Source organism: Cibotium barometz, chromosome 26 (genome assembly GCF_041138505.1).
Source record: "Cibotium barometz isolate CiBa-2024 chromosome 26, ASM4113850v1, whole genome shotgun sequence".
Lineage (NCBI taxonomy): Eukaryota > Viridiplantae > Streptophyta > Polypodiopsida > Cyatheales > Cibotiaceae > Cibotium > Cibotium barometz.
This window is the reverse complement of record NC_141071.1, coordinates 19795935-19805017: the sequence shown is the minus strand read 5'-3', so window position 1 is coordinate 19805017 and position 9083 is coordinate 19795935. Positions and strand designations below refer to the sequence as shown.

The window sequence follows — 9083 nt, the reverse complement described above, 5'->3', positions numbered from 1 at the left end:
AACTATCCACGAGCTTTTGCACAAGAGACTACTGTGGATGAGAGTGGTTACCTCGTGTATATGCATCGAAATGATGGAAGAACTGTGGCATTGAAAAAGTGTAATGTTGATAATAGATGGGTTGTGCCATATAACCCTTATCTTTCAGTCACATATAATGCTCATGTAAATGTGGAAATATGCTCAACAATAGCAGCAATGAAATATCTTTACAAGTACATATACAAGGGGCATGATAGAGCAACAATAAGATTTAGCACTATACAAGGTGGGGATGTTAATGCTGCTTGCGTAGTTGATGAGATTCAGAGGTATTTGGATGCACGTTACGTCTCTGCATCAGAGGCATGTTGGAGACTCTTTGAGTATGATTTACACAATGAGAAGCCTGATGTGCAACGGTTGCATGTACACTTAGATGGGGGTCATAATGTTATCTTCAGAGATGATGATAATATTGCAGATGTTTTTCAGAGGAAAAATGTAGGCAAGACTACTATGACTGAATGGTTTTCCTGTAATCAACAACATCCTGAAGCAAACAATACATTGTATAGTGATTTCCCTCAACAATGGGTTTGGAACTCCAGGTTGAAGAAATGGACCAAAAGAAAGATTGGAAACACTATAGGGCGCATGTACTTTGTAGCTCCTTTGGTAGGTGAGGCATACTATGTTCGCCTACTTCTTATAATATGTAAAGGATCTAAGTCATTTGAAGATTTGCGTTCGCTCAATGGTCACATCTATCCTTCTTTCAAGGCAGCTTGCATTGCCAGAGGGATACTGGAAGATGATTCTGAATGGGTTGCATGTATGGAGGAAGCATCATCCATGCAAAATGCCTTGCAGTTAAGATGTCTTTTTGGTACTATACTGGAAGATGATTCTGAATGGGTTGCATGTATGGAGGAAGCATCATCCATGCAAAATGCCTTGCAGTTAAGATGTCTTTTTGGTACTATATTGCTATTTTGTGAGCCTTCCTATCCAGGAATATTGTGGAAGAGATTTCGAGAAGAAATGATAGAAGATTTTCTATACCAGTTATCGAGAAGCAGGGGTCAGTTTATTAGTATTGAACAATTAGCTGAAACTCATGCACTACTACATTTAGAAGAAATTCTTCGTGCTCAGAGACGGACATTGGTAGATTTTGAAGGAATGCCTGAACTAAACAGAACTAATTTGGAAGTCTTGGGTGAAAATAGATTGCTTTTGGAAGAGAGATCTTTTGATACTGTCGAACAATCTAACCGTCAAGTGCTATGGAGTCAACATTAACAGATAGCCAGCGTGTTGCTTTCGATGCTATAATGCATGCAATTGTGACAGATGCAGGTGACATTTTTTTCCTAGATGGTCCGGGGGGATCGGGCAAGACCTATTTGTATAATTGCTTGCTTGTGCGAGTACGTGGACAAGGGTATGTTGCTTTGGCCACTGCATCGTCAGGTATTGCTTCTCTACTCTTGGCGAATGGATGTACTGCACATTCTAGATTCAAGATACCTCTGGAGCTAAACAATTCTTCAACTTGCAAAATCCTTGTACATGGACAACTTGCTGAGGTTTTGAGAGTTTGTAAGCTCATTGTTTGGGATGAGGCTCCAATGATTCATCGTTATGCTTTTGAAGCATTGGATAGGAGCTTACAAGATGTATTATTCTCAGATAAGCCATTTGGTGGAAAGATTGTATTAATGGGGAGAGATTTTAGATAAATTTTGCCTGTTATTATGAAGGGAAGACGTGAGGATATTATTAATGCAGCATTGTGTCGTTCCTTTCTATGGAACTCTATCAAAGTTCTAAAGTTAACTAGAAATATGTGTATTTAATCAAGCAATACTAATGGATGCAATGAGTTTAAACAGTGGGTCATGAATATTGGGAATGGAGTGGATTGTAGCGATGATAATACGATGGTGACACTACCAAGTAATATGGTCTTGCAAAGATCGACTCTTAAAGACTTGGTACATTGGGTATACTCTGAATTGGCTATCACTACGACATATGCTTCATACTTTAGTGAGCGTGCTATTCTTGCTCCAATAAACAGTCAAGTGGATATTGTGAATAAGACAGCTTTGGATGAAATGCCTGGTGAGCCTAAGCAATATTTCAATGCAGATTCAAGTCTTGAAAATGATGAAAATTCATTCCTATATTCCATAGAATTTTTGAACACAATCGACCTTCAGGGCGGATATCCACCTCACTGCTTGGTTTTAAAGTTAGAAGCTCCTGTTATTTTGCTTCGTAACTTGGATCCAAGACGTGGACTCTGTAATGGTACACGGATGATATGTAAGGCCTTTCACTCTAAAGTCTTGGAGACTGAAATCATCACTGGTACTAAAGTTGGTGAAAGAGTATTTCTTCCACAGATTACCTTTATATGCAGCGAGGCCCAACTACCATTCACCATGAGGCGGAGACAGTTTTCCGTGCGACTGCCATTTGGCATGTCAATAAACAAATCACAAGGCCAAGCCCTAAATGTCTTGGGGTTGTATTTGGTGACTCCAGTGTTTACTCATGGGAAATTGTATGTCACGTTGTCACAAGCACGGTCTCCTCATGCTCTGAAGGTGTTACTTGAGGATAACGCTAATGTGGAGTGTTCATTTGATGATCTTCAAAATTATACACCTACAACAAACAATATTGTTTATAAGGAGATCTTGATGACTTCAGAGTGACAAGTCAGGTTTCTTATTTAAGTTCTGTAATTTGATTAATTTTGTTGTGATTTCTTTTTTTATACATATTTGTCCATGGTAAAAGTACCTATTTTTATTGTTTATGTTTTGACAGACATGTCTAAGATTACCTTTACATTGGACATGCCTTTGTCGAGGATAGTAGGTGAGTTATTCTCTATATTTGTATAACTTTCCTTGATTACAAAGTATGGAACATGACATTCTATACTGATGTCTATCTGTACAGAGCCACCGCTATGGTCAGCTCCTATTACTGCAGGTCACGTAGCAGGGATTATGATTGATGCTTATAGGGATGGGTAAGTATAAGTGTAATTGTTAGGTATTGTATAAATATTTTTTGAACCTATATATAAATAATTGTATAACCTATTTGTTATGCTTTGATTTTAGGATATTGCATGACATTGATACGTTTATGGTAAGAGGCATCGAGATGTACGGGATCGGTGTTCCTGATGAGGAGTGGGGTGTCTATTTGTTTTGGAGAGAGATGGATAGATGCTTTGCATCATTTGAGGGGTATTCAGTACTAGTTGTTTCTTACATCCATCATGACCATTGGTATTCGTTATGGGTTTTATACTAGAGCTCCTCATGTTCCATCCACTCGATGTTCTATTATACGAGGTAATTTTGATTATGTTTTTCTATTATAAGATTTTATTTATCGATGTGTCGTTATGTGCAGGTCCTTTTGAGATTTTATTTATCGATGTGTCATTATGTGCAGGTCCTTTTGAGATTTAATTTATCATTGTTTCGTTTATGCAGGTCCTTTGCATTCATCGATAGTAGAGCATGTGCGGGATGGATCACCGCTTTACAATAGAGAGCGTATTGTGAGGAGACAAATGAATGATCCTTCTCACAAGAGAAGAATTCAATTTGTTGATTCTGACATTACTGACTGAGAATACGTATTTTGTGGTGCATTTTGAGAATATGTAATATTGGTCCTTTTTTGCATCTTTGTATGCTACATTACTATGATATTTTTGTTTTCGCTATAAATCTATGAGACATGGATGTTATTTTGAGATATGTATATATGAAGTCACTTGAAATAATGTATTGTGTTTACTTAAAACATGATCTAAATTGGAGAAACTGAGCCTATTTTTCCTGGAACTCTACCTGCCCGCAGCAATGCGTGGGTCCAATACTAGTTGCTATGAAGGCAAACGGGTTACAATGGCTTCCTCGCAAGCAAGATTTTTGGCCAGAGGCTTCTTTTCAAAGCTGGGGTGCCTACCGCAAGGCGCTAGCTGCCACACCGTCGCGTTTTTGCAATCACCTATGCGCTCGTTCCAACGACTTCATGGAGACGCATGGTGTTGTGCATCGCAGCAAGCATGCAATGAAGAGGACCCTCAATTGGTGGGACCTTATGTGGTTTGGCGTTGGTGCCGTCATCGGTGCTGGTATCTTTGTCCTCACTGGTCAAGAAGCCCATAACGAGGTTGGCCCTGCCGTCATCCTCACTTACGTTGCTGCTGGGATATCAGCCATGCTGTCCTTCTTTTGCTATACAGAGTTTGCTGTGGAAATCCCTGTGGTGGCTGGTATGCGCTCTCTCTCTCTCTCTCACACACGCACGCACAAGTTTTCAACATTTTTCCACTTTGCGGATTACAACAACGTTATGAGCTTCTGCCGACAGCCGCCTTCCCCCTACCGCACCTAGCTAAGTATGTGCAGCCTCGTATTCGGAAGCTCATGATGTTTGGGAAACATAAGCGAAAGGGGGCCTCTTTCCAACAAGGGAAAATGCCCAAAACTTCTTGTGACACACACACAAACACGCATGTACATGAGAAGAGGAAGAGTGAGGAGGAACATAGAGTACACATGTACATGAGAAGAGGAAGTGTGAGGAGGAACATAGAGTGTGTGTTTTGTATATGCAGGTGGCTCGTTTGCTTATCTGCGTGTGGGGATTTCATTGCATTTATTGCTACTGGAAACATCATACTACAATATATTATCACTGGAGCTGCTCTAGGAAGGTCTTGGAGCTCTTACTTTGCTACGCTGTGTGGTCAGCAATCAGATGCTTTTCGTTTCAAGACAAACTTGGCACATGATTTCAACCTTCTCGACCCTTTAGCGGTAGGGGGTATAATCGTCACTGGTCTTGTTGCAGCTTGGAGCACACGTGCTACTTCACTGCTAAATTGGATAGCATCGGTTGCGAACATTGTTGTTCTAATGTTCATCGTAGTTGCTGGCCTCGTGCATGCCAAGCCTTCAAATTTGACACCTTTCTTACCATTTGGGGTGCGCGGTGTCTTCAAGGGAGCATCGGTTCTTTTCTTTGCCTATATTGGGTTTGATGCTGTGTCAACGATGGCGGAAGAAACAAAAAACCCCGCGAGAGACATCCCTATTGGGCTTGTGGGTTCAATGACAATCGTCACAACAGTATACTGCTTAATGGCATTCACTTTATCAACAATGATGCGGAAGCGCGAGGATATTGATCCCAATGCGCCCTTCTCATTGGCATTTCAAGCACGCGCGGGATGGAAATGGGCTCAGTATGTGATAGCTTTGGGTGCTTTGAAAGGCATGACAACAGTTTTGTTGGTGACTGCGGTGGGGCAAGCGCGATATGTTACGCATATTGCGCGGACGCATAATATGATCCCCCAATGGTTTGCTAAAGTAAATGAGTGGACGGAGACTCCTGCACGAGCAACAATAGTCATGTTTCTAGCTAGTGCGGTGCTGGCATTTTTCAGCAGTCTTGCCAATCTTCTATCTATAAGTACACTATTCATCTTCATGCTGGTGGCTGTAGGTCTTCTTGTGAGGCGCTATTATGTGGTAGGGCACAGCACGGTAAGAGAACTACGGCTATTTCCATAATCTGGGTCCAGGTGGTGGATCTCAATGTCCAGGCTCTTTTCCCGTTCATCTCTGGTCAAGTAGTGTGCAGGCCGAGTTGGCTGCCCTACATACAGCCCCCATGAACTCTCACATGCTATTCACCCTGTTTTGTGGAAGCCCCTTGTATTCCCAGCTCCTAGCCACTTTCTCTTGTCTGCCCCTTGACTGGTTGTATCTAGGTTGGTTGTATCCTGGTCGTATAGATTCACCCCTGTCTGGTACTATGGTTTCTCCCTGGATGCTCTCCATGCTCCAGCTAATGTAATTTTTATTCTATTCTAATTCAATTCACCGCGCTTATGGAAAAAAAAACTACGACTATTTCAGATGTTCCTTGTCTTAATCCTTTTGTCATTAGCAACAATTGCTTTCTATTGGGCTAGATATCGCGGATGGATAGGCTATGTGATCACTGTACCCATCTGGTTTTTAGCTACTTTGGGTCTAGCCGTATTCGTTTCGAAAGCTCGATAGCCGCAAATATGGGGGGCTCCTTTGGTGCCTTGGCTTCCATCCTTATCCATCATAATGAATGTTTTCCTATTGGGTTCCATTGATAGTCTATCCTTTGTAAGGTTTGCCGTGTGGACAGTGTGGATACTCTTGTATTACTTTTTCTTCGGATTGTATGCCTCCTACGACACTGCACTTGACCCAAAAGAGAGTTTAAGCGAGCAAGGCCGGGCAATGGAAATGAAGCCTCAAACGGCTGAGGTCATTACGTTGAGCAAACAGGAAAATGACCCAATAGAGACTGTAAGAGAGGAGGGTCCGCTGTAGCATCTATAATTAGACTTGATTCTTGTGCAAAAACTATTGTTGCAGGTTTTGAGACAACGATGTAATAGAAAATGTTGCAAGAACTTCTACTTTGTTGTTGCACATCCATCCTTCCATTATTTACCAAATTAAATACTAAGAAGATAGGATGGTAAAGATGCATGGGAACATGCAACTATTGCATTGTCTATTGAGCAAACCATCATTCCACACATTTGTGGATGCAAATTTGCAAAGGAAGCACTGGCTATATTATGTCAATATTGTATTGAGGCACTTGTCTCTTACAACATACTCATATAGAGAATGAGAAAATGGATGACAGAGGATCTATGGATGGTTTCTAAGCAAGGTTAAAAATTAGAAGGAGATAACATACTATTGTCCACGAGATCTCACAGTTCACTTATACAAATTGTCTTAGATGGGTTACTTGATTCTTATTAGAGTTTTGCCTCAACTTTGAAACTTGTGATGAAAGGTAATTTTGTGAGAGTGGCAGTAGAGCAGAAGAGAAAATGCAAGAGAGAGAGTGCATAGAAAGGAGAGAGAGAGAGAGAGACAATGGGCACCGAGAGAGAGAGAGAGAGAGAGAGAGAGAGAAGGCTAGAACTCTATATATGAGATAGTCAGTCAATACAAAATGGCAAGCAGAGATAGTTTATATATGGCCATAAAGGATCTCTAGAAAATTGTTAACCTTCGGCCATCCAATTTTATAGAGAAATTGGAAATGCACAAAATAAGCTGACAACTAATAAGTGCATTAGAGTGAGGGGCCCAAATGAGAGAATTGGGCCCCTAACATGCATGTGAGTGAGTTGCATGAGTCCTACACAAGCATAAACCTCTGGGAAAAAACATGATCACCCTAGGGAAAAACCTAGAAGGACAAAAAATAGCCACAAAAGTGATGCTAGCCAATAGGGAGATGCCAAGTGCTCCACTAACACCCCCTCTCAGGTCCTGGTGGTGAGCAAACTCTAGGAGTGAACAAATGATCTAGCAACAGGCTCTGTGATACAAATTGTATAAAGATATTTGTAGCATTATCCTTAGGAGGACAATAGGATAAATGAAGATTACTGAGACAAATCTGCTCCTGAGTGTAATGATAATGTACCTCAATATGCTTTGTCTGAGCATGGAACACAGGATTCTTTGAAATTGCAATGCAGCTTTGATTGTTACTTTGAAGGAGAGTAGTAGAAGTTTGTGGAGCCAATAACTTTCCAAGTAGACGACAAAGCCATATCACCTCAATTTTTGCAGTAGAACAAACAACACGATATACTGCCTTTGAGGAGGATAATGCAATAGTGGGTTGCTTTTTACTACTCAAGGAAATAGCACCAGAACCAAGTGTAAACCAATAACATGCAGTCGATTGGTGAGTGTTGATATCACCAACCTAGTGAGAATCAGAATAGCCAACTAACTGATCCCCCTTCCACCAATAGAAGATACCCCGATCAAAAAAAATTATTCAAATAGTGCAAGATGCACTGGCAGGTGGGATTTGTGAGGGTCAACTGAAAATGAACTCAAAACACAAACAAAAAAGTAAATATCCAATCTAGAATGAGTAATCCAAATCAAAGATTTGACAATCTAACTTTATAGAGCGTGATCACATGGTGATGACGCATCATATGTTGAAATCTTAGCATTAGGGTCCATCGAAGAAGAGATGGAACCATGCACCTTGAAATGCTATAAAATCTCCTTTGCAATACTTGTCTTGAGAGAGAAAAATACCCTGAGGAGTCTACCAAACTTCAAAACCAAGGAAAAATGAAGAACTCAAGGTTGATCAACTCAAACTCATGGCTAAGATCAGCCACCATGACAAACAAAATCCCACTCTTATGACTTCCTATAAAGATCAGGCCATCCACATACACAATGATAATGACAAATAAGACCATCTTTAACAAAAACGTAAAGATTGGAATATGAATGTGATCACCAAAGACCAACCACCAATGACCAATCTTCAGAAAGAAGGTGTCAATGCACTAGTACCACACACGATGAGCCTACTTCAATCCATATAAATCTTTACAAAGTTGGTACACAATATGCTCTTTTCTTTTTGCAACAACAATATCAAGTGGTTGCTCAACATAGACCTCCTCTTGAAGGTCACCATTAAGAAGAGCATATTTGACATCCATCTATAAAATAGGCCACCCATGATGGGTAAGAAGAGCCAAAATAATCCTAATGGTAGTAATCGACATTGTAGGAATAAAAGCCTCATCAAAATCAACACTAACTCTCTAGGAGTAGCCCTTCACAACAAGATGTTCTTCGTGTTTGTCTAAAGTTCCATCGTCATAATACTTGTTCTTATAGACCCAACGAACTTTGATTACCTTGCATTGAGGTGGACGTGGTACAAGAACCCAAGTACTATTGTGCTTAATGGAATCAAGCTCTGTCTGCATAGTAATAATCCAAGGTGGAGAAGAAAGTGTCTCCTCAGAGAGGAAGGCTCAGTAGAGGTGAAGGAAGAATGGTAGACATCAAGGCAAAATTCAGAAAGTGATTATCCTCAACAACATGCTTTTAGACCGAGTAACATGATGAGAATGACTTCCACTAGATTTAGGAAATTGACGAAGGCCTGAATCTTTCATAGTCTCATTTAGCCAACGAGGAACCCTCTTGGTGAGG

General features: G+C 40.6%; 1 pseudogene; it reads left to right on the top strand.

Moving 5' to 3' along the window:
• Positions 1 to 3906: 3906 nt before the first annotated feature.
• LOC147623731 (cationic amino acid transporter 5 pseudogene) lies at positions 3907 to 6404 on the top strand (annotated as a pseudogene).
• The last annotated feature ends 2679 nt before the right edge of the window (positions 6405 to 9083 follow it).